The 24,921-nt window shown below is 48.7% G+C and overlaps 1 protein-coding gene and 1 long non-coding RNA gene across 6 annotated transcripts in view; one reads left to right on the forward strand and one right to left on the reverse strand.

Annotated features, from left to right (window-relative positions):
* Farp1 (FERM, ARH/RhoGEF and pleckstrin domain protein 1) overlaps positions 1-24,921 on the forward strand; it is a 263,579-nt gene that overhangs the window by 26,363 nt on the left and 212,295 nt on the right. The window contains exon 1 of one of the 5 annotated variants that reach the window (XM_078016239.1): positions 16,482-16,667. The exons of 3 other annotated variants lie outside the window; for them this stretch is intronic. The gene's annotated coding sequence lies outside the window, so the exon portion shown is untranslated. Of the gene's footprint in view, positions 1-16,481; positions 16,668-24,129; positions 24,240-24,921 lie in introns of those variants that run through there. One more of the 5 variants, XM_078016240.1, reaches the window with a different exon arrangement.
* LOC144365203 (uncharacterized) lies at positions 14,459-16,632 on the reverse strand. Its single transcript, XR_013423498.1, has 2 exons — positions 16,094-16,632; positions 14,459-15,399 (listed from the first exon to the last, which is right to left on the reverse strand). It is a non-coding gene; the product is annotated as an uncharacterized LOC144365203 (long non-coding RNA).

Below are 24,921 nucleotides of genomic sequence, written 5' to 3' on the forward strand. Positions count from 1 at the left end.
GCGATGGTCGTGAGCCCATCCTGTTCACGTAGGGGTGTGCACCTCTGTGTTCGTAGGTCGGTGTCTGTTGACAGTGTCTTCAAAGGTCCGTGACTGGGAGCCTTTGTTGACAGTCACAGGTACAGCTCCTTCTGGCACACATCAGGAGTTCTACATGCACACGAGTGTGATAACGGGAGCCTGCAGGCTTCATATTTCTTTTGGTGCAGATTCCAGATGTGTTTGAAGACGCGGAGTGAGTGAAATAGCCTTTTGACAGAGTGACAGCTTGGAGGAGGGCCCGGGAAATCACTGTAGGCGGCTCTGCATTGTCTTTGGAAAGTTGTTCCTAGAGAAAGCCGCCTGGGACATGTCAGAACACCTGGCCTGGGGCACCTGGACTGTCTGCCGCTCCACTGTCCAGCTGCCATGTCCCCTGCTTACATGATCACAGGCAGCTGTGGTGGCAAAGCTTTAGGCCTAGCAGGGCTTAAGCCCTGTACAGATGTTAATTTGCTTTCTCCCCAAGTGCTGAGAGATAAGTGACACCTGAGGAAATGGAGGCACAGAGAGGTCGAGTGACTGCCCAGAGTCACACAGCTGGCAATGGACAGAGCTGTGATTTGAACCCACTCGGCTCCTGGGATTACGCGCTCCAACCTCTACCCTGCTTCTGACTGGAGCCTAGGCCACGGTGATAAGAGGGTGTGGGTCAAGGTTGAAGTTGGCGTTGCATTCTCTAGAAGATGCTTGGGCCACAGACTGCCAGGGAGCTTGATTGATTGACTTTTCAGGAACCAGCCACTCTTTATTGAGGTACCTGTTCTGTGGGCCATTCAAAAATAGGAGCGTGAAACGTGGTTTCCGTCCTCAAGGGCTCACAGCCAAAGTCAGGATCTGGGGAATGGTCTTGGGAACACAGTTTGTGCAACCCGAGACACAGCTCCAGAGAGCCCGGAGTGGATCTGTCTTGGGAGGGGAACTGGTTGCCATCTGAGCGACAGAAGGTCAACCTCAACCAAACAGAGTCTCGGGAGCCTCCAGCCCGGAAGCTGTCCTGCCTCATCCCTCCTGGCTCCTTAACTGGTCTCCATCCTTTCCATGACTCCTGAGCTCTCCCTTTCCGCCTCCCAGTCTTGGATCTGTCACTCATTCCTTCTGTCTTTCTCCCTCTCTTTCTGTCTTTGAAAGTAAAAAAAAAAAAAAGCAAAAAAGAAAAACAAGTTAATTGTAAAAGAAACACATAATATAAAATGTACCCTCTCGACTTTTTTTCATGGTACTGGGGATTAAACCCAAGGGTGCTCAACCACTAAGCCCATCCCCAGCTCTTTTTATTATTATTATCACTACCTACTACTATTTTGAGACAGGGCCTTGCTAAGTTGCTGAGGCTGGCCTCAAACTTGAGATCCTCCTGCCTCAGCCTCCTGACCCACTGGGATCATAGGCGTGCCCACCACACCGAGTCCTCTCGACCGTTTTTAAATGTTCAGTTCAGTCATTTACTCTGTCCACATGGCTGCGTCCACAGATCTCGAACTTCATCTTGAACAACTGAAACTCTCTGCCCTTCTCCCTGGCCCTGGTGCTGTCTGTTCTGTGATCTGGGAAGCGCTAATACCTTACAGGAGTGGGGCCGATCAGTCTTTGTGCCTGGCGTGTCCTCTCAGCATGGCGTGCGCGGGACTCATCCACGATGTAGGAGGCAGAGGACTGGCCTCTCTGGAAGTCCCTCCACTGTGCCTGCACCACCGTGTGCTCATCGGCCCTGGCCTGCTGGGGCGTCTCCCCCTTCTGGCTGCCCTGAGCCCCGGGTGGGGGTCTTGCAGACCTGCTGGCGGGTCCTGCCGCTGCCCTCCCAGCAGTGGGTGAGCCCGGCTCCCGGCTCCTGGATCCTGCAGGAGTTCTCTTCTCGGGGTGGGGTAGACGTCAGTCTCCGTCTTGAACAAGAGCGAACCCTACGCTTCTTCCCCCGACCTTCCCCTCCGCCGACCCCTTTCCTTGCCCTCGGCTGGGTTCCTTGACAGGCATCCTCCTCGCCGCTGGGCTTCTTCCCCTGACCCTCATTTTCCATTGGCGTCTAAGGGCCTCCGTGTCCTCCTGTGCCCAGGGCGGGCAGCCGGAAACACACCTTGTCACTAGTGTGGCTTATTGTCCATTAGGGTACTGGGCTGGGACCCGGGGTGCTTTAGGGCCGAGTTACGTCCCCAGCCCTTTGAAAGGGTGTTTAGAAGTGAGGTGTGCTCAGGGCAGAAAACGAAAAACTCAAATGGAAAGTAGCACACCCCTGGCCTTCCCCTCCCAGAGATGACCACCAGCGACATTTAGTGCCCTTTTCACCTGGCCTTGATTGAAAGACACGTCCCACTGCATGTGTCGTTTCCTAACAGGCTTTTATTTTAATCTTTCCTTTCCTTTCTTTGGAGACGGGATCTTGCTCTGTGGCCCAGACCCATCTGGAACTCCTAGGCTCACCGGATTCTCTTCCTCGGCCTCCTGAGTAGCTGGGACCATGTCCTGTGTCCCTGTGTCCGCCTTTTAAAATAAAAGTGACATGTACTCATTTTAAATTTTTGGAAAGTATGTATTTTATAATGAAAATCAGCGGTGCCCTGCCTCCACACACCGATTCATCAAACCTAAGATGATCTTTTTCAAATACCGTAACATTTTTGGTCTGTGTTTAAGTTTTGAAATAACATATTTATATAATTTGTTTCTAATTCTTCTTTCTTGGTCCTGGGGATTGAACCCAGGGCCGTTCATCCACTGAGCCCCATCCCCAGACCTTATTTACGTTTTATTTTGAGACAGGGTCTCACTGAGTGGCTTTCAGGCTAATTTGCTGAGGCCGGCCTTGAACTTGTGATCCTGCTGCCTCGGCCTCCCCGAGCCTCTGGGATCACAGTGTGCCCCACTACACCTGGCCATCCTGAGTCTCAGTTTTTCAGATCAGTGTCGTAAAGTGGCACGTGTGATTTCTTTTTCAAATTCAGGCTTTACCTGCACACTCCCTGTGGTGGCGGAGCGTCAACCCACTGTGACTCCCCCCACGCCCCCCGCACTGCTGCTGGGCCACCAGGGAGGAGCCCTGGAGCAGCCCTGTTGGAGGGAATGAGATGAGTTGTTGACATCAGAAGGAACAGCAGGTACTAGCCACTTCTCTGAGGGTCGCGATTCCATATTTATCTTTCCTTCCACTTTTCTTGAAACGGCTGCTGGTCTCGGGTCACTTGTCTTCTAGCGGGGCCCGCACAGGCGGCTTGGCCTGTACATGGTGGTGTGTCGCGGGGTGTACGTGGTGGGCTCTGCCTGCTGGGATTTGGTTGGAATCCACTTTTTTTCCGGGGACCCCCGCATGCTGGTGTCACCAGGTCTTTCCTGCGAGCTCCCCGCTTTGCAGGGACACTTCTTTGACGCTGTGTGGGGTGGGCTCTACTGCAGAACCCTGCGGTAGAGGCCGGCTAGAGGGGGTGGGGATCACAGTTTGGGGTACACATTTTGACTCGACGCCCCATTTTCAGTACAGTGTTTGCTCCGGCTCTTGGCCGGTCCCCGTCCCTTGGTGCACAGGTCCCTGGATTCAGCCTCCACAGAAGGGTCGCGCCCGGCTGGGGAAAGGCTGGTGTCTGCCCTGCGTGCAGCCCCTGGAGTCAGGACTGAGCGGAGCCGTCCCAGTTCAGGGTCTGTCTTCTGTCACTGACGTTCTTCTCTCCTGCCACCTTTCTCTGGCCCCTTGTGGGGGCCGCCTTTTAATTGAACAATTACCCTGGAGTGGGGTTTGGGAGCCACGAGAGATGCTCCCTGAACGCAGCCATCTGTGTTCAAAGAGGAATGCTCGAGGGCTGTTTCACTTGGTGACCATGTCCCTGGACACTCAGGAGTCCCCCAAATGTGCATTCAAGTTCCCACGGAGTGGACCACGGTGTGTTCTGCTCTGCCTTGTTTTCTCACCGTGTTTCTAGTTTATTGGTGAAATCCCCCATTGGATGTCTTCATTGGCCTTGCCCTGTCTTGACAGCTGTCTTCTTGGGGTAGAATTCCTAGATCAGAATGACCCGGTTCAGATATGGGTCTTTAGGACCCCTGAATGCATCTTTGCAGCTTGCATTTGAAAGAGCGTCCACTAGACGTGAAGTGAAGCCGTCCCTGCAGATGTTGCTGTCTGTGGCGCAGGCGTGGACATGTCTGCTCCAGGTGGGAAACATCAGGGGAACCAAATTATCTCCAGTAATTCTCTCAGCCCACATGCTTTGAAGCCTGGCTATCTGAGGTCACATCCTAGCTGGGCGGCCTTGAGCAAATCACTCAACTACTCTGAAGTTGTTTCATCCCCAAGAAGTGGGAAATAACAGGAATAACAGCGCACGGATGGTCTAAGTTTAGGTTTCGCCTTGCTGGCCAAAATGGAACCAAAACCACTACAACACTTTCTTAGGTAGTAAGGACATGTTTTTTTGGTGGTTGTTGCTCTGAAAGTTAACTTGTTTGGGGGAAATGTTTTAAACTCACCCTGAATCTCCCCATTTATAGAAGGAATATTAACATTTTGCAAACTCCATCTGGAACTTGCTACAGACAAAGTCAGAAGGATGGATGGGACCTTTACCGTACAGTAATTTTACTTAAAGGTATAAAATAAAATTGATGAAAGCAGAGAAAAGGAAACTGAAGAGAAACTGAGAGAATTCTGACTTTTCCGCAGGAGATTAGAGGTATCTTTTGGAAACCAAATTTCTGAGAAAAGATGATAAATTTTAAGAGATTAGGATAATTCCTCATAAACGTCATATTTCAATTTGAGATATATATACTTTCTCCTTGGAGAGTTAAAAAAAAATCAGTATCAGCCTTAGGCTGCCTCTCCTACCCTTACCTCCAAAATTTTATCAGTTAATTATGAATTTCACAATATAAAGGATTGTAACATTTATATTCTGTTCTAATGCCGCTTTGCCGAGCTCCTTGGCTGAGTCGTCCTGGGGTGGATTTAGCCTTTGTTACCAGGCTTTTTATTATGGCTTTGCCAGTCCTGAATTTCAATCCTGGCGCCCTCTCGGTCGGCTGGGTTTCACTGTCGGCTTGTTTATTTAGAGGTGTCCGTGGTTCTGTCTCCCTTGGGTTCCTAGCTCCTTGGCCGCGGCTGGGTCTCACCTTTATATCTGAAGAGCGGTTTGGCCACGTACCAAGGATTTGCTCAGGCTTCTCGTCCCCAGTGTTTCATAGATGTTTCTCTCTCATTTTTTGCCTTGGATATTTCTGGAGGAGAAAGCCGAGGCCGGGTTGGTGTTCTTCTCCTTTGCTCATGACTAGCTTTTTCCATTGTTCGTGCCCATGAAATCGTTTCATTCCTTTTGAAGTTTAGGGTTTGTTTTAAAATCTTAATTTTTTTTGTACCAAGGATTGAAGCCAGGGGTCAGGGGTGCTTAACCACTGAGCCACATCCCCAGCTCTCTCTCTTTTTTTTTTTTTTTTTTGAGACAGGGTCTCACTAAGTAGCTGAGGCTGGTCTCTAACTTGTGATCCTCCTGCTTCAGCCTCCCAAGTCACTGGGATTACAGGCGTATGCCCCTGCGCCCAGCTTGAAGTTTGGACCTTTACAGTATGTGTGGCCACTGGCTGTTCTATGTCACTTTCCTGGAACTTCTTATACTGTGATATCTGCAGATTCAAGTTCTATCTGAAGGTTTTTAAGATCTTTTCATATTTTGCAAATTTTCTAATGATGCTCACTTTTCAGGAAGGTCGATGCCATGTATCTTCTTTCTCTTGTTTCCTTCCAAATCCAGCACCCGTCCCTGCAGTCGTTCGTGTATCATGGTTCCTTTCTCAAGTGTGTTCCCTGGGTCTGGTTGGCAGGCGCTGCTTCCATAATTTACCCCTGGAGTTGTGGGACTCCCGTTCTGCAACTGGCCTTTAGTCCATCTCTCCCTTCAGTCCCATCAGTCCACGTGAAGTCTCTTGGACTGAAGGTGATCAACCGTTTGGAACTTCACTTCTGAGCCTCTGTTCAGCTTTAGCATTTTTGAGTCAGCGGAGAACTCCTTTCTGTGAACTTTTCCGTCTGTTGCCTTGCTTTCGGGGCCGGCTTCCTGACCCGTCACGCGGGCTCCCTGCTTGGGCGGATGTTCTGTCCCCACTGTCTTGAAGTTCTTCGAGAGTTTCAGCAGTGGACTCGGCATGTTCATTTTTTAGCAGCTCCTCTTGATGATGTTCATGGTGCACATTCTTAGGTGCCTTTGCCCGTGCCCCTGTTTTGGGATCACTCATCTTCAAAGGAGGCCAAGCTGTGCGCCACAAGAGCTGAGGTGAGCCAGGCGCGGTGGCACACGCCTGTCATCCCGGCAGCTGGGGAGGCTGAGGCAGGAGGATCGCAAGTTCAAAGCCAGCCTCAGCAACTTAATGAGGCTCTTAGTAACACAGAGAGACCCTGACTCTAAATAAAATATAAAAAGGGGGCTGGGGATATGGCTCAGTGGTCAAGTGGGTTCAATACTCAGTACCAACCAACCAACAAACAAAACCACACACACATACACACAAACCCAACAACAACAACATCAACAACAAGCTGACATGAGTCATGTGGGGGTCGGAAGGCGGGCCGGGAGGGGGCTGGGTCTGCTCAGACCCGCTGCCTCCTTTGAGCATCCTGTTCTTTCTTTTTCCTCGGGGGTAATTTGCCTTCAGTGTTTGGCTGGTGAGTCTCTTGTGCCCAGGCCTGAGGTGGACGTGGTGGCTGTCCCCGTTGCCCTTCCAAGGACAGGTCCAGGCCGGGCCCTAGGTACTCAATACGGCGTCCACATGGTTTGTCCTTCCCCTCCACCTGGACAGCCGGCCAGATTTTAACTTTTAAACTACTTGAGGAGGGAGGCTGAAGGCGGGTTTGAAGACCCAACAATACGTTAACATGTCATTTTTAAATTGCCTGCTGGGATAGGGCATGGATTATTTAATAATTGGAAAATTATTCACACTGTGGGGAAACGGGAGCATGCTGGGCCAGCAGCCTGCCCTGGCCCGTCCCCAGCCTGGCCACCGTCGGCAGGCGCAGAGAGAGTTCATGGCAGGATCCATCCACACAGCTCTGTCCTCACCTGTCCCCAGAGACCGCCCCATCAGTCACCTCCCTCCTCCTCCCCTGCCCTCGACAGCCACCATTCTGCCTCCCGTCCCTGAAGGGCCTGTCCTGGGCACACACGTCCGAGGACGTGTCTTTTTTGACTTTGTGGCTGCCATCTTGCACTCAGCAGGGCAAGTTCGTGGGCCGTCCACGTCATGGGGTGTCACCACCGTCTTCTTCGAGGCTGGGCCACATTCTGTGTATCCACTCACCCGTCAGTGACACTTGGGTCCCTTCCACCTTTGGGCGGTGCAGGTGGGGGAACAAAATGGGAAGTGTCTGTGCAACTCGGGGAAGTCGAGTGGCTGCTTCGGCCTCTGGGTGTGACCAGAGGCGGGTGGCTGGACCTTTTGAGGTTTGTCGTACCAGTTCCCAGAGCTCAGGCGTCATGTCCACGAATCTTCAAGTCTAGAAGCTGATAGAGCTTTTCGAAACGATTGCCTTGGCTGCCCCTGTCCCTTCCCAGGAAGGTGGCATGCTGCTGAGGGCTCCATCTTTGTGACTGTCGTGCTCCGTGTTTGAATGTCTGAAGTCTGAGCCTCACTCTCGGCCCAATTAAGAGTCCGGACGGACGATGCTGTAAGAGAAGACACAGCAGGGAAAGCTCCCGGTGGAAACGCAGGTGCTCGGCTCTCCAGCAGAGGGGAGCAGGAGTGGTTTTGGGGAGGATGCGGCATTTGAGATGACCCTTTGATGAAGGCGGAAAATGTCATCAGGTGGGAATTTGGGAAACAGCCGTTGGGCAGGGTGACCGAGGGAGGTCGTGAGCCCTGAAGGGAAACAGAGAAAAGTCTGGAAAGATTGGCTTGGTGTCCCCTGAGGGGTCTCGAATGCAAGGCCAAGTCACTCATTGCAAAAACCAGGTGGCGGTGGAATCCGGGGGAGGGATCTGATGGACAAACGCAGACTGTCTTATTCCCATTTTCCTCTTGTAACTTCTGTGACCAGAATCTCTGGCCTCTTTTTTTATGTGTCGCCTTTTTACCTTTATTCAATACACGCTGTTAGAACGACGTGCGGTATGTGCGCTGGACACTCTTTGGGGAGTCAGGCAGCTTCTGAAGACAGTCGCTTGTGACTTGAGAAACAGGGGATTCCTGGGGGAGGAGATCTAAGGAGCTAGTCCCTGTTCCCAGAGCAGTCACGTTCTCAGAGCTCCCAAGTCCCTTTGGGGGGCCGCAGGGTGCCCTCCGCAAACTTGAGCGTGGCCGTCGGCACCCCTCCGGGTGTGTGGCTCTTCCCGTGGGCTGCTGCCCTTGGTGTTTGGCAGTCTCCTGGTGCCCGGGGACCCTGTCTTTGACAGCCCTGAGTGTCTGCGGCAGCCACGGTGGAAAAGCGGCTCTGCAGATGTCTGTGAAGGTGAGTGTGACGGTGTGAAGGTTGAGCTGCACTGCCCCTGACCTGGCCAGCACCACCTCAGGGTCTCCCCAGGGCCCCACGGTGGCTGTGAGGCAGAGGAAGGCTGAGCGCCCCTTTCTGCCCTTGGAGGACCCTCCTTTCTAGAAGGAGTCTCTGAGCAGCTGTCCTAGGGCGGCGGGTGGTGCTAAGCAGGAAGGGGCATCCTGGTGACCCAGCACCCCACAGAGGCCCAGAGGGATTCCCTAGTTGTCACGGGCCTAGGTTGTGCCCAGAACCCTGTGCCCCGTGGACCAGAGTGTTCTGAGGTTGGAACTTCACCTTGAGGGGAGACCACCAAGGCCCACAGAGGTTTTCCTGCCCAAAGGTGTCCGACTTCCTCCACTTCCCAGCATCCCTGTCCTCTGGGCCCGGAGGGAGCCCTTCCTCTCCCACCTGTCCTCTGAAGCAGGGCTGCTGACCCCGGTGCTCCCAGGGAATGGCTGGGTGCCCTGATGGGGGCTGGCCGCCCTCCCGTCCTCAGAAGTCCTTTGCTGACCTAAGTCACCTTGGCCTGTTTCAAGCCAAGTTCATAGAGGTACCTGTTCACCTCCGTCAGTGTCACCGGCAGAGGGTAACTGCATTTGATGATCAGGGAATAATTAAAGATTCTTTTAGGAAACCTGGTTTTGTAATGAGCAGCTCAGAAAAGGATTTGAGTAAATGATGAATTAGTTAACCAGATTATGCAAATTGTAGGAAAAAAAAATTCCCTAACCAACCAATATATATTCAAATTAAATACATATTCAATAGAGAGAATATTTATTATCGCAATGTGTATTAAAAAAGACTTTTTTCAAGTCGGGCATAGTTGGATTTTTAATTTAAAAACTAGTTTGAGGCCTCACAATAATAAATATGTTTTGCATTTTTATTTTTAGGGAAGATTTCAAGTGTGGATAAACTCTTGTCCCAATTTCAGGAGCAACAGTTGAGATTTGTGATTTCTCTAAGCAAAAACCTTTCGCGTGATTCTAGTTGAAAAGCCTAATTGTTTTTACCTTGTTCATTGAAGTTCATCTTTTCATCCTACCAGGTTTCTTTTACTAGAAATATCTACATCTAGTGACTGAAATGTGCCCTGCCTTTCTTCTCTCCCTCCCTCCCTCCCCCTCCCTCCCTCCCTCCCTCCCCCTCCCTCCCTCCCCCTCCCTCCCTCCCTCCCTCCCCCTCCCTCCCTCCCTCCCCCTCCCTCCCTCCCCTCCCCTCTCTTCTCTCTCTCTTCTCTCTCTCCTCTCTCTCCCTGTTTTCATTGTCCTCTCTCCTGCCTGTGCTCTGGTTTTTGTGACCATGTCTGCAATAGTTTTGTGTTAGCTTTTCTCCCTTTGAGTTGATCTGTTGAAGAATTGGGATGGTGGTGAGATTAAAGCAATCTCCACTCCTTTGTAAAATATTTGTAAAAGAAAATGAGCCTGTTCCCCTTTTCTGCAAGGTTATTTTGCATTGATACGGGAACAATTACCATGCAAGCCTTTTAGAATGGATTCTATTCAGTGTGGTGCCTCTACATGATCTGAAGAAGTGGCGAAAGGCTTTGGCGTTGCTTTCCAGGGGGACAGTTGTTAGACACCAGTGCTTAAAGAAACTACCTCAGAGTCTTCACCGCTCTCTGTGTTTGTCGTGTGCCTCTTTCTGCCTTCCAAACTTATGGGTCACCTTCATTTGCTTCTCATTAGAAATTTTCAGCTGCTGCCTTCCCAGCCTGCAGAGGTGGGAGACCTAATGACCTTTGGGGTCTATGACTATCATTTCTGTTCTTTTATATAAAAACGGTTACATGGGTAGATTTTTGACTCCGGGATACCAATGACCAGTGCTGTAAATGGGTGAACTCTCCTGCCACCTTCCTAAACCCACGTATGCCCGGTCCTCCCCAAGAGCAGACGCTGCACCCAGAACTTGGCAGCACCGCGACTGAGGCATTTTGGGGACTCCCAGCCTTGCCCCAGCTACCACGGTAACCTCTGATGCCATTTCTCCTACCTCTAAGAGCTCCCTTTGCAGGTCTGTTGGCACAACTGACCTCTGAGAACTGGCCTGTGGTCTCAGCATCAAAATGCAACCGTAAGGGTCTTTGACCAGGTGAAATGAACACGGGGGACATTGAATTAGGCTTAAGAACATGCTTCTCAGTGCACAGGGCATTACACACAGTCCTTAGGCCTTCATAGGGTCTTTCAGCATCATGGCGGCACCGTGGGCTTTCCAGGGTTGGCTTGGGAACCCTTTCACTATGTAACCGTGGAACATGCTTTGGGGGGCTCCAAGAATTCATCAATACAGAAGTAGATTTTTGCAGTATAACCAGGTCATGATCTGTAGGCTACCAAGATGAATTTCATCCTGATTAGGAAGGCACTGTAAACTATTACTTTATTTTAGCATTGCTTTCCTTCCTGCATTATAACAGTAAATCCAAACTTTCAGTTAAAGGAGAAAAATGGCTTTGAATCACAAAACCCCAACAAGTTAAATTGTTCACATCTGATATCCAGATATTGTTTATGCGTCCACAGTCATTTGTGAAGCAACTGTGTATTCTTTTTTTTAAAAAGAAATATTATACCAAGTGGAGTCTTCTATGTTGTAGAGTCTTCATGTGTAGAAGTTGACCATATGCTGTTCTAGGCAGTAGAGGTATCATAACTTGGTTAACCTTTCTTTGGATGTTTTGAGTTGGCATTAATGTAAATAACACCACAAAGAGCATGCCTGTGCTAATCGCCTTTTGGTTTCTTGGAATGATTTCTCAAAGCTAAATTCTTATAAATGGCAAATTGCGGGGAGCCTAAGGTATTTATGGTACTGGCACATAATCGATTTCTACAAGTGTAATATCACATTGCCATCAATACTGGCAACATTGGCTGCTACTTGTTATTTTTTGAAAAAATAATCCCTAGAAAATTTCTTTGAAGATTTGAAATTGAGGAAAATGACACTAATTCACCTATACAGGTCATAAGACCTGGTCCCTCTAAGCTCAAACTGGCGTTTTGTCCAATGGACTTTGCGAGGTGCCTGTTTTCCTGCAGCCTGTCCCCAAGCCACCAGTCACGTGTGCGCGCATGCGCATGTGTCCGCCCGGCAACCTGTCTTTCACAGCAACCTTTGTCTTTGCAGAGTTACGGTTGCTGAGTCCCCAAAACCAGACTGCGGTGTGATCTTCTCCTTTCAGAGGAGAGCTGAGCTGTGGTGAAGGGGCCGGCCGCCTTCCTCACCTGGGCCTGTGGGAGTAGGTGGGATCGCAGACCCCAGGAGACGTCGTGGGGTGCAGCGTTTGCTCCTGCTACACCTCCTCCGGGTGTTCTCTGCCTCAGTGATTTGTGGTGTGCACACACTGATGCTTCACTGAGCAGCCAATAAGTGATGTTTGGTGCCTTACAAGAATGCAGACTTTGTCTAGGATTCAGTTTAGGAAAATGTTCTTGAATCCTTCAAAAAACTCTGGGTGTGGCTCGGGAGGCTGAGACAGGAGGATCTCGAGTTCAAAGCCAGCCTCAGCAGTAGTTAGGTGCTAAGCAACTCAGTGAGACCCTGTCTCTAAATATAATGCAAAATAGGGCTGGGGATGTGACTCGGTGGTCACATGTCCCTGAGTTCAATCCCCGGGTCTAGAAAAACCCCCCAAAACTCTTTGGGCATGTTCTTAAAGTCACAGCCTACCTTCCTGTCTCCAGCCCTCGTCCCTGTCTTATGCAAGGTCATGTCATGAGCGTTTCTTCCAAATGCCCTTGCTGAAACCCAGGTGTGTTGAGACTAATGAGCTCTGATCACCCAGCCTGGAAGTCTGTCAGAGATGGGAAAGGAGGTGATTGTGGTTTGATTTGCTTTTAATGAAGCCATCTTAGCTTCTACCAACCACCATTTCCCTTTCTAAGTCCTTTTATTTATAATGATCTGTTTGGACAGGCGCCTAGCAGGACATCCTGGTTTCTGCAACTACATAAAATTAATGCATTCTTTAGTTTTCTGCCTGCCAGATGGATTTTGCTAGAAAATCCATTATCATGCAGTATAAAGTAGTCTTCCTGAATTTTTGTGTTGTAGAACTTTGCATATTAATTTAAAGACCCTGTCATAGCTACCATATTGGTTCCTTCTGAACACTAATAAGCTTATTGCTATTACTGTGACTTCTTTAACTTATAATTGGCTACACTTGATTTTTAGCATTAATCAAGATAATTATTAATCACAATTAAATATTTAATAAAATAAAATAGTGTTGGAATGGTAATAATTTTTTATAGTGGTCATAATAAATATAGAACTGTAGGGGTTTTCACCTTTGAGACCATTCATGTTTTGAGACCTAGAGTTGAAGTTTTGCTATGTGGGCACATAAAATAAGTCCCTGCTGATGGTCATTCCTGAGTTCTACATGGGTTCCCTTTGTTGGTTGTCTACCCCAGAGCAGCTCGATTACAAATGAAATGCATGAATTATGTGATAGACTCTCCGTTGCTATAACAAAATACCTGGGGATGGATAATTTATAAAGAAATGAGGTTTATTTTGGCCCACAGCTTCTGAAGGCCCCGAAATACAGCACCAGCATTTGCTTAGCTTCCGTTGAAGGCCTCATGCTGCATCTTATGGTGGAGGAGCTGTAGGGGAAACAGACAATCACAGAAGGGGCACAAAGGAAGCAGCATTCACACCTACACAGGAGCTGCCTCTTGACAGCGGAGCCTCCAAAGTCTAATTGCTTCTTAAAGGTGCTGTCACCTCTCAGAACCATTACACTGGGGCCAGGCTCCAACACAGGAATTTTGGAGACAAACCATATTCACACTGTGGCGTTCTCCTGGGATAATTCTAGTGAAAGCAGCGGACGGAGGAAGCTGAGAAGGTTGAGTCAAGGGTTCGAGGAGAGGGTGGCTGGGTTCTCTGTCCTTTTCTCCAGTGCACTCAGTTTTGAAGGTTGTAATTCCGGATGGCATTGGAACCACAAACCTTAGGCTCCTCTCCAAAACAGTGACACGTTAAGGCCTTCAGTGGTGTCACATGACCTGGCACAGCTGAGCTGGAGCTCACGTGTGGTTTCCCCGCCGCCCACGGATCCAGAGCCCTGGCAGCCTCTGCAGGAGGGCACCAGTGTCCCCTGACCTGACCTGGCTCTCATCTTCCCCTGCCCTTCTCAGAAGAAGAGAAATGACAATAACGCACAGTCTCCCCTCCCTGTTGTGATGTGCCCGTCCCCGCTTGCTCAACAGTGTGTGTAAATAAGGGCATGAATGAAGAACAGATGTTCCGTTTTTGAATGCCTTTTTGTATCTGTGTGACCCTGGGATTTTTTATATTAATTATTTATTGTATGATTGACACTGTATTTTTTGGCTGTAATAGAGTGGACAGTTTTCTGCTTGTTCTGTCTCAATTCTCAGTTTAAATCCTACGTGTTTACAGTAGGATGGGTTCTTTTTGTGTTTCATTGCATAGGTAGGATTTTATGGAGTTTTTTTTTTTTGGAGGGGGCATAACTTTCTATTAAAAATGTTCTTGTTTTGTTTGGACCCAAGTAAAATGAGTTTGGAATATAACTTTTTTTTTTTTTTTAAAGATTGTTTATCTGAAAATTTGGAAGTTTGGGGAAAAAAAAATTCTCAGACTGACTTAGTTATATAGATGTGGGGAAGAGGAAAATTCCATAATTATTCCGTGATGTTTTTCCTTTTGGTCTGTTCATGTTTTCTGTAACCGATTATAAGTTCTTACGTTGTTTAAATCTTATTTCTGGGTTTAGTTTGTCTATTTTCTTTGTAGTTGGAAAATGCTTTAGACATTTGTGCTCATGATTCTTGCTTACAATGATGGAGGATGTTCCTTTAAGCGGGGCTTGTGTGGGATAACATTTACTTAGGTTTTCAGTGTTAAAAAATATTCTTAAAAACTGTATTTATTTGAGTTCCGGTGATTGAGCTCAGGGGCAGTCAACCACTGAGCCACATCTCTAGCCCTATTGTGTATTTTATTTAGAGACGGGATCTTAACGAGTTGTTTAGGCCCTCGTGGTTGCTGAGGCTGGCTTTGAACTGGAGATCCTCCTGCCTCAGCCTCCTGAGTCGCTGGCATTACAGGAGTGCACCACCGCACGCACCCAGCGGAAACTATTCCAACCAGTGCAGGTGTTTGACTTGCAAAGGCCTGGTCCATTTTGCTTTCAACTCTTCTAACTTTAGGCTTTGTGATGGAGAGCGAGGGGCAGCTGCACACAGCTTCTCTGATAGATGGTGTCAAGGCCGGTTGTTGTTTGAGTCTGTGCCTGAGAAACACTTATGTTCCTGTCTTGCCTTTTCCTTTTGTAGGGACGTCGTCACTTCCACTCTGCCTGCGCTGGTTGGGTTGGGGTTTCTGTCACTGTGGCTTGTTGGAGGGCACTGTGGAACGCGGGTGGCCTTCGACCCGAGCTTCCACCCGTACCCTGCCCCTCCCTGGCCGAGGCCCTCAGTGAGCCCTGCTTCTCCAGGCGCTCACCCTCTGGACGTGGTGCAGAAATGCGTGAGTCACCTGATGCGGATCCGTGAACTGCACTGCTGTCGGGTGCCTGGTGGGAAGATGGAGGGATGGGCTGCGCTTTCATGTCCCATTTCAGTCTGTGACTCACCTTTTGAGCCAGAAGCGATCTGGAACTTGCTCCTGGAGCCCTGGCACTCTCCACTCCTGTCCTGCGTGTCCTGCGTGTCCTGCGGCCGAGCTGTGCAGTCTGGCCTACTCTTAAGTGCGGTGACTTCGCCCGTGAGCAGCGTCTGGAGTCCAACCCCGCTGTCCGTGGGGCTCCCGGGGTGTTGTCGGAGACCTTTCTGGCGCTCAAGCAGCAGGACGGCGGGCACCGTGGAACCTTCCTCTTGCGGGGCTCAATGTGGCCCTGACCTCCTGTTGATCAATCCTTGCTAATGGGAGCGAGAAAGATTGAAGACATTTTAAAAACTCCTAACGCGGAACTGCAAACCGCGCACCATACTCTTTATTGAGGTTTCCTAGTCACTCAGCAAACACTCTGATGATTCCCCAGCTTTTCCCCTCGGCACCCTTCAGAGCTCCCCGGGATGATTAGCCAGGAGCTTGATTGGCACCTGGGTGCTGGGCTAGGGAAGTTTGTGATGAATCATAAGGTCCCTGCAGACTAGAGCCGGGGACCTTCAGAAATGGCCCCACAGGAAGGTGTGCTGGTGAAGGACAAGCCCCCGGGCACCGCCTGTCTGCACTCATCTCTGTCTGCTGCTGACTGGCCGGGGGCCGGGCAGGCCAACTGCACTGGATCGGCCTCAGTTTCCTCCCCTGTACAACGGGGGCAGCGGTAGTGTCCCCTCATGGAGGTTGTGAGGATTAATGAGCTAGTATTTATTTTATTTATTTATTTTTTTCATTAAAAATATGTATTTTTTTCTGTAGTTGTAGACGGGCAGCAGGCCTTTACCTATGTTCATATGCGGTGCTAAGGCCCGACCCAGTGCTCACACCTGCTGGGCCAGCGCCCTGCCGCCCAGCCCAGCCCAGCCCAGCCCAGCCCAGCCCAGCCCAGCCCAGCCCAGCCCAGCCCAGCCCCGAGTGGGTATTTATTAAGCTCTCAGGCTCAGTGCTCACCACGTGGACGGTGCTGCCTACGAGTTGGTCAGGTGAGAATGGACTCCTGAAGGCCCAGCCTGCAGCCCAGGCCCATTTGTCATTTTCATTCAAAATGTCAGACATTAGGATGGAAGCAGGCTTTCCCGCCAGGGATCCTCTCCGTCCCTTCGCTTCTTCCACTGCAGGGAGCCATCGGATCCCACCGGCCTCTTTTTCACAGTAATATGCAGCGACAATGTGGGCTTTTTAAATGGGCAGCCTTGTTTATGACCGACCTGATCCGTGAGCCAGGCTGACATTTAGACTTCCTCATCACGTCACAAGGGGTTTGGCTTTTTAAATTCCAGGCTTTATTCCTTGACATTTCACTGTTGCAACCCAGCATTTATTCCAGGGAAGGACTCGATACCCTTTCCCTTCTGTTGGATTTTATTGCCTCATTTGGATTGTGATTATATGCTCGTAGTTTATTTCTCAAAAAATATCGAAACTGTTGGAGAAGTTAACAGCCTGTCCTTGGAGGATTACTGGAAATTGCTTTCCTCTCCCCACCTCGAAAGAAAGCCCTTTCATTTGTGATTCACTGGATTTGGTAAGCGGGAGGGGATGTTTTCTTTCTTTCTTTCTTTCTTTCTTTTTTTTTCCTTAAAATTGTATTAAAACAATACTGTTACTCCAGAATAGATGTCAGAGGAATGTTACACAGGATGCAGAACACATTTAAATTTTGGCATCGATTCCTTAAGAATCATTTCCACAGTGTGTGAAATCTCAGCAGAGAATCACAAAGGGCAGGTGGATGTTTTATTGGAAACTTCCTTATTAAATAATGATGCCACTGGGAATATGCAATCTTGACTTGGAAATAAATCCAACTTTGCTTTGTGATTTATTAAAGAAAATAACCTAGTGTTTTTTTTTTTCTTTTTAAAACATTCTGGACACATTTAGTTTGTTATTGAAACCTATCATTTTCTCTTGCACTGAAGGAAGCAAGTTATCTCCTAGGGCCTCCGAGATAAGCTAAATTACACTTGCCAGGTAAGATAAGTGAAATTACCTGCTGAGGACCAGATGTGGGTTTGGCTGAGTCAGAAACTGACAGTATGGTGTCTGCCCACTGAGCTCCAGGGCTTGGCCTGTCATTCCCAACCTCAAGTTCGACTTATTCCTTTGGAGGTAATATCTACTTACTTCCATTTCTGCAACTGAAAAGCATCTCAAAGTAGCCAAGACCTGAAAGCAACCGTGATGTCATTTGGCAGAATGGTTAAATGAACTGTGGTATGTCCATACAGTGGAAAGCTATTAGTCATATAAGGAAATGAGATTTTAAAGCCACCCCCCTCCCCCCCCCACACAAAACACAGAAAGCTCAAATGTATGTTGCTTAGGTGAAAGAAGCCAGTTTGGAAAGGCCACATACCATATGATGACAGTATGACCTTCTGGAGGATGCAGAACTAGAGACAGTAGGATGAGTGGTTGTTGGGGCAGGCGGGGGAGGGGAAGGGGCAAATAGATGGAGAACAGACTTCAGGGCGGTGATGCCGTTTGGCACAGTAGTGCTGAAGTATGATATTATACAGCTGTCAAAACCCATGGGATGTGCTACACAGAGTGATTCCTAATGTAAATTTTAGACTTTGGTTAATAATCATGAATCAGAGCTGGACATGGTGGTATACACCTGTAATCCCAGCACCTTGGGAGGCTGAGGCAGGAGGATCGTGAGTTTAAAGCCAGCCTCAGCAACTTAGTGAGGCCCTAAGCAACTCAGTGAGACCCTGTCTCTGGGGATGTGGCTCAGTGGTGGAGTGCTCCTGAGTTCACTCCCTAGTACAAATGGTAATAATCATGGTGAATCAGCGTGGTCCGTCAACTGTATTTAACAACTGGACCACACTGATGCAGGGTGTGCATAGCAGGAAGCTCTACAGGGGGCCAGAAGGTGTATGGGAACTCTCTGTATCATCTGCTCAGTTTTCCTAAAACATAAAACTGCAATCTATTACTATAGACCAATTGATTTCTTATCCGTATTATTGGTAACCAGTCTGTCTCTATTTCTCAATGGCCGCTTTCTGCCTTTGTGCCGGTGACCCGTTAGTGCCCCCGACTGGAAGGACTTCTCTTAGGGTTCATTCTTATGGCCCGGATGACATTCAGCACTGTGGCTCAGCCTCTGGGCTCGGTTAGTTTTGGTACCAGGGATTGGACCCAGGGGCGCTCAACCATTGAGCCACATTCCTAGGCCTTTATTATTTTTTAAAATAATTTTTTAGTTGTAGATGGACCCAATACCTTTGTTTTATTTATTTATTTTTATGTGCTGCTGAGGATCTAACCCAGCGCCTCGTACGTTTGAGGCAAGCGCTCTGCCACGGAGCCACAATTCCACAGTTCCACATGGTCTCACTGAGTTGCTGAGGCTGTGATCTTGGATCTCCTACCTCCGTCTCCCAAGTCACTGGGATGACGGGCACGCTCCACCATGCCCAGCTTGGTGCCGGTCCTGTTGCCTCGATGCTCCCCATTAGGGTTTTATAATGGATTTTGAGGCTCAGTTTTTTTGTAAAAATGGGATTCGTGCTGCAGGGACAGTGTGGTCACGGGTGCTCCCCAAATGTCCGCCCAGCTCCGAGGATGCGGGATTCCTCCTGGCGTTTGCTTCCCCTTCTCTCCTGTGAATACTGGCATCCACTTTAGCCCCTCATCTTGTTCTTTCTTCTTGTGTCCCTTTCAGACACCCTCCAGATGTCACCCACGGTCTCGGTGTCCCCTGTGGAGCAGGTTCTAACACAGAGACACGTCTCTAGTGTCTCTTTCTGGACCCTCCGGCTTCTCTGTTTGTCCAGGGTCGAACTCTGGGGAGAGCCCTGGAGAGGTGGCCGCAGGGTGAGGGTGGTGGCTGCTCACGAAGTGGCAGCAGGACTGCAGAGCTTCCTGGGCACCGAGTCAGGGTGCCCATGGGGACCTTCGTCCTCGTCCTCTCTCCTGTGTCTGAGTTCTGGACTCTCACACGTTCCACCTTCTTCCCCACGGGAGGTGCTGGACGGCGGACTCGTCCCAGCACGCGTCTCTCTCCCTCCATCGTCGCCGTCACCACCTTCTTTTCATGTGTTACACGTATCATGGATGTCCCTAACTGGCCTGTGTCCTGATCTAGCCAGCGCACACTGTCCAAGTTTGTCCTTCAACCCACGTGTTCCTTCGCCTCGCCTTAAGGACGTGAGCGGCCGTCCCGCCCCCGGTGGACCGTCCCCTGGGCTTGGTACTCAGGCAGCCTGCGCTCTGCCCCTCATTGCCCTTTCCTTTCCCACTCCCCGTTTCCCCACCTGTCTTCAGGATCCACCGTCAGCACCGATCCCGGTACATGGTGGATGCTTAGTGCACACCACTGAATGTCCCAACGTGTCCCCCACGCCATGCCACCTGCCATCACTGGTCCTTAAAAACCCCCAGTGTTTTCTCAAGGACCAGTTCACGTCTTGGTTCCTCAGTGAGGTGGCTTCTCCGAGGCTTTCCAGTTCACCTGTTGTCAGAAGCAGACACGTGGCCTTCAGCAGCTCCGGGTACCTCTTCCCTCTTGACTGATGGATATGCATCCCTTCTCCACTGACGTGGCCACAGGGCGCCATACCGCTGCTTCCCGTCCCACAAGGGCAAAGTGCAGTCACGGAAACATAGAATACCCTCATGGATGTTTGTTCATGGTGGAGAAGGCGATTATTTGGACACTTAAACGATGGTGTACTTTAAGTATTATGCTTGTTATTTTTATAGATGTTGAGTAAGCAGATCTAGTGACCCTGCACCTTTCCTGTGGGCAGCCAGGCAGGCAGGGGTTAGGTGCTTTCTACAAATATTTGGAGAGGCTGACCATCGTCAATTAAAGAGAGAGACTTGCTTTAGTGAGTGGATGACCACGCAGTGACATTAGCAGAGTGAGTTTGGCCCACCCTAAGAAAGTGCCCGTGTGCACATTAGTGTGTGGTCAGAGGGGCTGGCAGGGACCGTTCTCCAGAAGGCCACCTTCTTCCTTTGTTTCGTGTCCCCTTGCCTTCTTCGTAGAGGTGGGTGATGGCTGAGCTCAAGTCGGAAGACTGTGCTCTCAGGATCATTAAGGAATTGGCATCCTCTAAATCTGAATTATGGGGGATTTATTTTTTCTGGGTTCCTGATTTTCTGCAGTTGGGACCCTCAGCAGCAGAGCAGTGGTCCCCAGGCTGAGCCTGCATCACAAACCTTGAACAGTTGTTAAAACCTGGGAGCCCGGGCCACCCCGGCATTTCCAAGTCAGTGGGGTTCAGGTTGCCATAGGAGAGCTTTCTCTTTCCAGTTCCTTTTATTTCTGCCTCCATTTCACATTTTTATCTTTGTCTATCTAGTTAATGGAGGAAATGTGCTCTGCCAAATCAGTGCAAAGGTATTGCCTTTATTCTGAGAAGGTTAGATTATAAATTAAAAGTGATTTGGCAAAGAATTTAGTTCTGGGGGGATAAGAGATATTGCAAAAATTGTAAGTGGTTCACTGCATTTGGTGTGTGTATGAAGCATGGCAGGGAGAAAGACATGCTCTTGGGGAAGTCATCTCACCGGGAAGAGCCTGCTTTGTGGCCATTTGAAGTTTACACCCTTATCTGAGCTAATCCTAATTGGGACCCTCAGCAGCAGAGCAGTGGTCCCCAGGCTGAGCCTGCATCTCAAACCTTGAACAGTTGTTAAAACCCGGGAGCCCGGGCCACCCCAGCATTTCCAAGTCAGTGGGGTTCGGGTTGCTGTTCAGAGCTTGGCTGTCTAACCAACCCAAGTGCTTCTGCTTCTGCTGACTTGCCGGCACCTTTGAGGAAGCTCTGCTGTAGATGGCGGGGGAGGACGATGATCCCAGCACGCGCCACTGGCTGCTGTTCTCACGGCTCCAAGTCCGGGACCACTGACTTGGAGCCCAGAGCCAGCCCTTGCCCTAAAGCAAGAGGCTGATGTCCTCCAGGGAACTAGACCCTCCCAGGCCCTCGGGACTGTCCTCTCTAGGCAAGGCAGGAAGAGGAGAAAGGCCTGGGAAGTGTGCACTATGAGCTGAATGCAAGCCCAGCCCAGGGAGGAAGGAGGGGGGCTTCTCCCTGAAAGATCGGGTCTGGAGGTGGCTCTGGAGCCAGGAAGGAGAAGCAGCAGAAGAGCTTAGCACGGCCCTGGGACCGCGAAGCTTGCTGGACCCCAGTGTCCCACGGTGGGAGCGCAGTCCCTGGAGGAGAGCCGTCCTACGGGTGGGTGAGACCCTGCTGGGAACTTGCTCCCTTTACTTGGTACTGACTAGACTCAGGTTTTGAGCCGATAGGGTTAGGGTTGAAACAGCTTTTCTGAATTAATGTGTATAAAAATGATGAACATGAAGAAGTATCCCTTCTGTTCTGAAATTTTTCTTGAAATATGTTCTGGAGATTTGTTGGAAGGATTTAAGATAGCCTATTCAATTGACAAAAACTTTAAATTTTTTTTATTATGGTAAGGGAGAAAAAACAGTGACATATAGTCTCAATTTAGTTTCTGTAGTTAATTCTTTCTTCCCTGCTTTGCTGGTGGAGTTGGAGCTCCCTCCTTGCAGACGGTGACCTGGCCCCTTTTCCCAGATGATCAAACAGGCCGAGCTGGGCCTCCCCCGTGTGAAGTGTCTGGGTGATGTAAAACAGTGGACTGTGGTTGTTTCCCTTGCTCGCAGACTTTTTGGGAAATAAGTACATTTATCCACACAGATAGCTGTGTTTGAATTTTCCAGAACCCCTTATCTAAGTCCCCCGGAGAAGCCCAGCTGAGCTGCTGTGCTCCTGCAGAGCTGCTGGCCGCCAGTCTTTCTGGTTTGTCTACACCCTCCCCTCTCCTGGGGCTGGCTCTGGCCCTGGTACCCCAGGGGACAGGAGCATAAGGTGGCTTTGTCCCACAGCAGTTTCTGGCTCCTAAGAGCAAGGTAGATGAAAAGAGCTGTTGGGAATCCAATCATCCTCTCTTTGCATCTGACATATTTGACTTTTGTCCCCACAAAACAACAAATGCAATGTCACTGGCTGACATGTGTGTGCTGAGTGCTTTGGGGACCTCGCAGCCCAGCCCTTTAGCTTCCTGTCAATTTCTCTCTCTCTCTCTCTCTCTCTCTCTCTCTCTCTCTCTCTCTCTCTCCCCCCTCCCTCTCTCCCTCTCTCCTTCTCTCTCTAGCTTCTCCTATGAATAACAACTTTTTATGAATTTTTCTTAACCTGGAATTTTTAAGTAGCTTAAAACAGGAAGGGGGAAATCTTGCACAAAATTTTTCTTTGTTAACCTGTTTTGATTGACAGCTGTCCCCTTCTTCACTGTGATTTCATCTCATTAGATTTATGCTCTAAATAGGGCTGAAGTAGTCAGCAGCTTTTTGTGCTTTTAGTAGATGAAAGAAAAAAAAATAATTAGTTTTCAGTGGGTAATATGTGTGTATGGTACAAAATTTAAAAGGCATAAAATGAAAACAAGACTCGAGCTTCTTCAGGCTTGTCCTTCCAAAGGCCTGTGGCCACAAGGGAGCCAGCTTGCTGGACATTGACTTCTCCATTCTTCCAGAGAGGTTCTGGTCCTCAGAGCCAAGCTTTGTTGAGGTATGTTTTTTTTGGTGGTGCCGGGGATCGAACCCAGGGCCTTGTGCATGCTAGGCAAGCACTCTGCGTACTGAGCCACCTCCAGCCCTGTTGAAGTGTGATTTTCATATCATGACTTTGGCCTCCTCTCAGTGTACCATGTGATGGTCTTTTTCAGTCGTCTAGACTTGTGTGACTCTGAAGACAACCCAGCATCTGAGCATTTCTGTTAGCCCCTAAAGATCCAGCCCCCTGTGCCTTTTACTGTCAGCTCAGGTCCCACACCAGCCCAGGCAAGCAGTCTGGATATTTACTCTCTGGATAGAGCCTTTTCTCCGTATGAGATACAAATTAGTTATTGGCAGGACCCTCGTGTGGGTATGCAGACAGGGTGCCTGCTAACAGAAATTTTTGTGACCTAAGTTTGTGTATGTGTGTGTGGGGGTTATAATATTTTCCCCCTATAACGTTTTATATAAAAATAGGATCCTGTCCTGTGTAGTCTTTTTCGCCTGGCTTTGTTCACTTAGCAAAATGTTTTGGAGGTTCCTCCATGTTGTGTTGTATATCAACAGTTGGGTTTTCGTGGTGCTGAATGATAACCCCTTGTATGGATGCATCGCGTTCTGTTTCTGTATTCACCACTTGATGAACTTTGGATTATTTCCACTTGTCTGTGTTTTTTGACTGTGAGCATTTATATATGAGTCTTTGGACATGTTTTTATTTGTCTTGGGTACATACTGAGGAATGAAATTGCTGCATTATTAGGGGAAGGTTTGGGTCCTGTGCTAAATTTATAACATTTTAAAGAAACTTCCAAAACATTCCCAAACTATTTGTACCATTTTATATTCCCACCAGCAATGAATGAGTTCCGGTTCTTCCATGTCCTTGACAACACTTGTTATTGTTGGCCTTTTTATTGTAGCCATTATAGTGGGTGTGAAACGTATCTCATCATGGGTACAATTTGCATTTCCTAATGACCAGTGAGGTTACTTTCTTCATGTGCTAACTAACCATCTCTCTGGAGACAGAAATTCTTGCTTTTGCCAGTTTTAAAATGTGAAGTAGCAGCCAACTTTCAATGCCTCTTACTATTTCTACTCCTTTCCCTGCTGTGTTTTTAATTATGTTATATTGAATATTTTCAGGAGGTATAATATTTTGTAGCCATTATAATTATTGTAGTCTTCCTCTTATGAGATAAATAAATTTAAAGTTTAATAATGACTTTTTCGTTGTTTCATTACTTACCTCTTGTTTTGCCAAATTTTATCCTTTAATTTCTCTAAGAAGGGCTTTGGTAACTTTTCCCCCTGAGTTCTTGGTTATTTAAACATTTGGCTGTTTATGTTTGAGTGAACGTACGGCTGGGTTTAAAGTTTTGATTAATTATTTCTCTGGAGGCATTTTGACAGTTAGGTCAGGTGTGTGCTGTGCAGAAACCTGAACTTTGGTCCCCTCCAGTTTTTATTTGAAGCTTTCATCTAGGTTTCTAAATCATTCCTTCCTAGTGTTTAAAGACCAGCGGTAACCTGGGAAATGTCCTTGTGGTGAGCGTTTTCTGGTAGTTATTCCTGGTGTGGAATACGTTCATGTGTTGTGGAAAACCGTCTTTCACTTCTAGAATGATTTCCTGAATTATTCACTGAGGTCCCCCGACCTTTGTTCCGTTCTTTTTTCCCCCATTAATGATGCCAGTTGTGGGGTGTCGGATCGCTTCATGATCTTTCATGTCTATTCATTTTCTGTTTTCAACCTTGTACTTGCTTTCCTCAACCCCCATTGTTTCGCCAGCACTTATTTCCTTTCACCTGCCTCAGTTTGGCCTCTATTTGGGTGACCCAGGCTGAATAACTTTACATGGAATTCCTGGGACCCTGAGTATTTCAGATTTGGATTTTCTTGGATTTGGGACGATTTATATATACACAATGAGATGGCCCCAAGTCTACCCACAAAGATCTTTTCTGTTTCATACTCACCTTATGGACATACCCCGAAAGTGACTTTGTGCGATGTTCTTGGGGCGTCAGTGTTTTGGCCACCATGGGTCATGTGAGGTCAGGTGAGGAATTTCCCACTTGGGACATCATGTCGGTGCCCTCAGAGTTTTGGATTTGGGAGCATTTCCGACTCTGGATTTTCAGATTAGGGATGCTCAACCAGTATTTTTATTCTTGTTCTTGTTTCTGTTATTGCCTCTGGGATCTGCCTTCCTGCTTTACTTCTGCT

This window comes from Ictidomys tridecemlineatus, chromosome 6 (genome assembly GCF_052094955.1).
Source record: "Ictidomys tridecemlineatus isolate mIctTri1 chromosome 6, mIctTri1.hap1, whole genome shotgun sequence".
Classification (NCBI taxonomy): domain Eukaryota; kingdom Metazoa; phylum Chordata; class Mammalia; order Rodentia; family Sciuridae; genus Ictidomys; species Ictidomys tridecemlineatus.